This window comes from Myotis lucifugus, unplaced genomic scaffold (genome assembly GCF_000147115.1).
Source record: "Myotis lucifugus unplaced genomic scaffold, Myoluc2.0 scaffold_1308, whole genome shotgun sequence".
NCBI classification, from domain to species: Eukaryota; Metazoa; Chordata; class Mammalia; order Chiroptera; family Vespertilionidae; genus Myotis; species Myotis lucifugus.
The window spans coordinates 63568-69956 of record NW_005872356.1 but is presented as its reverse complement, the minus strand read 5'-3'; positions in this window follow the sequence as shown (position 1 = coordinate 69956).

Sequence of the window (6389 nt, the reverse complement as noted above, 5' to 3'; positions counted from 1 at the left end):
AGTCCTTCGGTTGATCTCTTACCCCCCCTTCTCCCCCCCTACCCTACCCGGCCTTCCCGCTGTAGTTTGACAGTCTGTTTGAGGCTGCTCTCCTCTGTATCTATTTTTGTTCATAAGTTTATAATGGTCTTTATTATCCATAAATGAGTGAGATCATGTAGTATTTTTCCTTCATTAACTGGCTTATTTCACTTAGCATAATGCTCTCCAGTTCCATCCATGTCGTTGCAAATGGTAAGAGTTCCTTCTTTTTTACAGCAGCATAGTATTCCATCGTGTAGATGTACCACTGTTTTCTAATCCATTCATCTACTGATGGACACTTAGGCTGTTTCCAGATCTTAGCTATGGTGAATTGTGCTGCTATGAACATAGGGGTGCATATATCCTTTCTGATTGGTGTTTCTGGTTTCTTGGGATATATTCCTAGAAGTGGGATCACACGGTCAAATGGGAGTTCCATTTTTAGTTTTTTGAGGAAACTCCATACTGTCTTCCATAGTGGCTGCACCAGTCTGCATTCCCACCAGCAGTGCACGAGTGTTCCTTTTTCTCCACATTCTCTCCAGCACTTGTCGTTTGTTGATTTGTTGATGATAGCTATTCTGACAGGTGTGAGATGGTACCTCATTATTGTTTTGATTTGCATTTCTCGGATGATTAGTGACTTTGAGCATGTTTTCAGATGTCTCTTGGCTTTTTGAATGTCCTCTTTTAAAAAGTGTCTATTTAGGTCCTTTGCCCATTTTTTGATTGGATTGTTTATCTTCCTTTTGCTAAGTTGTATGAGTTCCCTATAAATGTTGGAGATTAAACCTTTATTGGTGATAACACTGGCAAATATGTTTTCCCATGCAGTGGGCTTTCTTGTTGTTTTGTTGATGGTTTCTTTTGCTGTGCAGAAGCTTTTTATTTTGATTTAGTCCCATTTGTTTATTTTCTCTTTAGTTTCCAATGCCCTAGGAGCTATATCGGTGAAGAAATTGCTTCGGCATATGTCTGAGATTTTGTCGCCTTTGGATTCTTCTAGTTTTTTATGGTTTCCAGTCATACATTTAAGTCCTTTATCCATTTTGAGTTTATTTCTGTGTATGGTGTAAGTTGTTGGTATAGGTTCTTTTTTTTGCATGTATGTGTCCAATTTCACCAACACCATTTATTGAAGAGACTATCTTGACTCCATTGTATGTTCTTACCACCTTTGGACATATTAATTGAGCATATTGGTTCTGGTCGATTTCTGGGCTCTCTATTCTATTCCATTGATCTATATGCCTGTTCTTGTGCCAGTACCAGGCAGTTTTGAGAACAGTGGCTTTGTAATACAGCTTGCTATCTGGTAGTGAGATCCCACCTACTTTGTTCTTTCTCAGGATCACTGCAGCTAATCGGGGTCTTTTTTTTTTATTCCAGATGAATTTTTGGAGAGTTCGTTCTAGGTCTGTGAAATATGTCATTGGTATTTTAATGGGATGTGCGTTGAATTTATAGATTGCTTTGGGTAATATGGACATTTTAATGATGTTGATTCTACCAATCCAAGAACATGGTATGCTCTTCCATCTGTTTATGTCTTCCTCTATCTCTTTTTTCAACGTCCTGTAGTTTTCTGAGTAGAGGTCTTTTAGCTCCTTAGTTAAGTTGATTCCTAGGTATCTTAATTTTTTTGGTTCGATGGTAAATGGGATTGTTTTTTTAGTCTCTCATTCTGTAAGTTAACTATTTGTGTATAGAAATGCCATAGACTTCTTGGGGCTAATTTTGTATCCTGTTACATTGCCAAATTCATGTAATAAGTCTAATAGTTTTTTGATGGAGTCTTTAGGGTTTTTTATGTATAATATCATGTCATCTGCAAATAAGGACAGTTTTACTTCTTCTTTTCCAATTTGGATGCCTTTTATTTATTCTTCTTGTCTAATTGCAATAGCTAATACTTCTAGTACTATGTTGAACAGGAGTGGTGAGAGTGGGCATCCCTGTCTTATTCCTGTTCTTAGGGGAAATAGTGTTACTTTTTGTCCATTGAGTGTGATGTTGTCTGTGGGTTTGTCATATATGGCTTTTATGATGTTGAGGTACGATCCTTCTATTCCCACTTTGCTGAGAGTTTTTATCAAAAATGGGTGTTGGATTTTGTCAAATGCTTTTTCTGCATCAATTGATATGACTATGTGGTTTTTTTCTTTCAATTTGTTTATGTGATGTATCATCTTTATTCATTTGGGGATATTGTACCATCCTTGCATCCCTGGGATAAATCCTACTTGGTCATGGTGTATGATCTTTCTGATGTACTGCTGGATCTGATTTACTAAGATTTTGTTGAGGATTTTGGCATCTATGTTCATGAGAGATATTGGCCTGTAATTCTCTTTCATTGTGTTGTCTCTACCTGGTTTTGGTATCAGGGTGATGCTGGCTTCATAGAATGAGCTTGGAAGTGTTCCTTCCTCTTGAATTTTTTGTAGTAGTCTGAGGAGAATAGGTTTTAGTTCTTCCTTGAATGTTTGGTAAAACTCCCCTGTGAAGCCGTCTGGTCCTGGGCTTTTGTTTGCTGGAAGCTTTTTGATGACTGCTTCAATTTCCTCCATAGCTTTTGGCCTATTGAGATTTTTATATTCTTTCTTATTGAGTTTGGAATGTTGTATTTTTCTAGGATTTTGTCCATTTCCTCCAGGTTGTCTAGTTTGTTGGAATAGAGTTGTCCATAGTATTTTTTAACAATCATTTGTATTTCTGTGGGGTCTGTTGTTATTTCGCCTCTATCATTTCTTATTTTGTTTATTTGGGTCCTCTCTCTTTGCTTCTTGGTAAGCCTGGCTAGAGGTTCACCAATCTTGTTTATCCTTTCAAAGAACCAGCTCTTGGTTTCATTGATTTTCTGTATTGTTTTTTTGGTCTCTATGTCATTTATTTCTGCTGTAACCTTTATTATCTCCTTCGTCCTGCTCACTCTGGGATTTTCTTGTTGCTCTCTTTCTAATTCTTTGAGATGTAGAGTTAGATGATTTACTACCATTTTTTCTTGTTTTTTGAGATAGGCCTGTAGAGCTATAAACTTCCCTCTCAGGACTGCTTTCATTGTGTCCCATAGGTTTTGGATTGTTGTGTTTTCACTGTCATTAGTTTCCAGGATGTTTTTAATTTCTTCTTTGATCTCATTGGTAACCCAATCAATATTTAATAACATGCTATTCAGCTTCCAAGTGTTTGAGTATTTTGGGTTGTTTTTATTGTAGTTTATTTCTAATATTATGCCATTGTGGTCTGAGAAGATTGCTGGTATGATTTCAATCTTCTTGAAATTGGGCAGACTTTGTTTGTGACCCAATATGTGGTCTATTTTTGAAAATGTCCCATGAGCACTGGAGAAGAATTCATATTCCGTGGCTTTGGGGTGAAATGTTCTGAAGATGTCAATTAAGTCTATCTGATCTAGTGAGTCATTTAGGATTGCTGTTTCTTTGCTGATTGTTTGTCTAGAGGATTTATCCAGTGATGTCAGTGGTGTATTAAAGTCCCCTACTATGATTGTATTGTTGTTGATCTCTCTTTGATATCTTCCAGGAGTGTTTTTATATATTTGGGTGCTCCTGCATTAGGTACCTATATGTTTATCAGGGTTATATCTTCTTGTTGTATTGATCCCTTTAGTATTATGAAGTGGCCTTCCTTATCTCTTGTTATGGCCTTCACTTTGAGGTCTATTTTGTCAGATATAAGTATTGCTACCCCAGCTTTTTTTTCATTTCCATTTGCCTGAAAGATATTTTTCCATCCCTTCACTCTCAGTCTGTGTGAGTCCCTTATTCTGAGGTGGGTCTCTTGTAGATAGCTAATATATGGGTCATGTTTTTTTATCCATTCAACCACTGGATGTCTTTCGATTGGGGCATTTAGTCCATTTACGTTTAAAGTTATTATTGAAAGGTACTTGTTTGTAGCCATTTTTTGTGTGTGTGTGGCTGTTTTCTTTCTGAGCTTTTTATTTCTTCTTTTTATACCAGTTCCTTTAGCATTTCTTGCATTGCTGGCTTGGTGGTGATAAACTCCCTTAGCCTTTTTTTGTCTGTGAAGCTTCTTATTTCCCCTTCAATTTTGAATGATAGCCTTGCTGGATAGAGTATTCTTGGATTCAGTCCTTTGCTTTGCATCACTTTGTAAATTTCCGTCCATTCTTTTCTGGCCTGATGTGTTTCTGTTGAGAAATCATTTGAAAATCTAATGGGAGATCCCTTGTATGTAACTTTCCGTCTCTCTCTTGCAGCCTGTAAGATTCTCTCTTTGTCCTGAACATTTGCCATGGTAATTATGATGTGTCTTGGTGTGGGTCTTTTTGGGATCCCCTTGTTTGGGACTCTCTGTGCTTGTGTGACTTTTTTCTTCCCCACCTCAGGGAAGTTTTCTGATATTATTTCTTTGAATAGGTTTTCTAACCCTTGTTCCTCTTTCTGTTGTTCTGGCACCCCTATTATTCGTATGTTGTTTCGTTTCATGTTGTCCCATAGCTCCTTATGCTCTCTCCTGTCTTTTAATTTTTTTCTCCAATTGCATTTCAGTTTGGGTGTGTTTTGCTTCCTTGTCTTCTAATTCACTAATTCGGTCTCTGCTTCTCCTAGTTTACTGTTGAAACTTTCAATGGTGTTTTTTATTGCAGCTATGTCACTCTTCATTTCTTCTTGGTTCTTATCTAAGTTATTGATTTTTTTCATCCATTTCTTTTTGATTCTTACATAAGTTATTTATTTTTTCATCTGTTTCTTCTTGCTTCTTGCATAAGTTGTTGATTTTTTCCTCCATCCGGTTTATGCACTCTAGGACCCTTAATCTGAATTCTTTTTCTGTCATGTTGCATGCCTCTGTTTCACTTAGCTGCTTTTCTGGCGAGTCTTCCTTTTCTTTCCTTTAGGGGTTTCTTTGTCTACCCATATTTGTTCTCACCGACATATCTAGATGTTGAGTCATTCAGTGGCTGCTCGTTGGGTGGCAGTGGCTCCTCGGCTGTGGTTGCTCCTTGGGCGGTTGTGGTAGCAGCTCCTCCTCAGTTGGCAGCAGCTCCTCTGGTGGGTGCTGTTCACAGCTGTGGTGGCTCGTCTCGGTCGTTGACAGTTTTAACACTGAAAGAGTGCTCAATGTTAAATAGATGAGTAAACAGCCAATTCCTAAAATAGTGATAAGGCAAAAGTTACTGAGATAACATCCATCTTTAAAAGTCTAACACAACCACCCAATCTGGTTTGGCTCAGTGAATAGAGCATTGGCCTGTAGACTGAAGGGTCCTGGGGTCGATTCTGGTCAAGGGCACATGCCCAGGTTGTGGGCTTTATTCTCAGAGGGGGTGTGCAGAAGGCAGCCAATCAAAGATTCTCTCTCATCCTTGATGTTTCTATCTCTGTCCCCCTGTCCCTTTCTCTCTGATCAATAAAAATATATTTAAAAATAAATAAATAAAATCTAACACAACTGAGTAATAAAGAGGTCTATGAAAACCAGAAAAGGGAGAGAGTCATTCATAAAAATGAGGGAAGAGGTTTCCTTCAGGGAGTGAAACATGAGGAAGAATAAGATTTCAACATTTGGAGAAGAATGATGATGCAAATAGAAAAGAGTGGACAAACCAAAATCCAAAGGGGAGAGTGTCCAGACTAGAAAAATGTCCTAACTACTGGTAATAATCTGATATGAATATGGGTAGAAAACTGACTACAGCCTGAGCATGGTCCTAGTTGTGGTGAACATAATGGTTGGAATCATGACTCGCCTTAAATGATTGGCTCAAGAATTTATTCTACAGCCCTAGCCAGGTAGCTCTGTTGGTTAGAGCATCATCCAATATGCCAAGGTTGTGGGTTTGATACCTAGTCAGGACACATACAAAAATCAACCAATGAATGGGTGGAACAACAAATTGATGTTTCCCTCTCTCACTCACTCTCATGGAAGCTAATAATTCAGAAAAGAAATATGACCACAGACACACTTTTAGGAAGAATATTCTGGAAGCCATAGACGTGATGGTTTGTAACAGAGAGAAATTAGAAGTACAGAAACTGTTAGCTAGGCATTACAGTAGTTGAGAAGAAAATGTGTGAGAGGGGCAGATGTACTTATAACTTTCTCTTCTCCTGAATTTTGTATTTTAGTACTAGTACTAAGCCACTCCAGGTTTTTAAATGCTTATATTTCTCCATTGGTATAGTTAACATGTATTCTTTTATTGTTGCTTTATTCCTATTAGATATCTTTTTTTAAATATATGTTTTTATTGCTTTCAGAGAGGAAGGGATAGGAGAGAGAGAGATTTAAAAACATCAATGATGAGAGAGAACCATTGATTGACTTCCTCCTGCAAACTGGGGATCAAGTCATCAACCTGGGCACGGGCC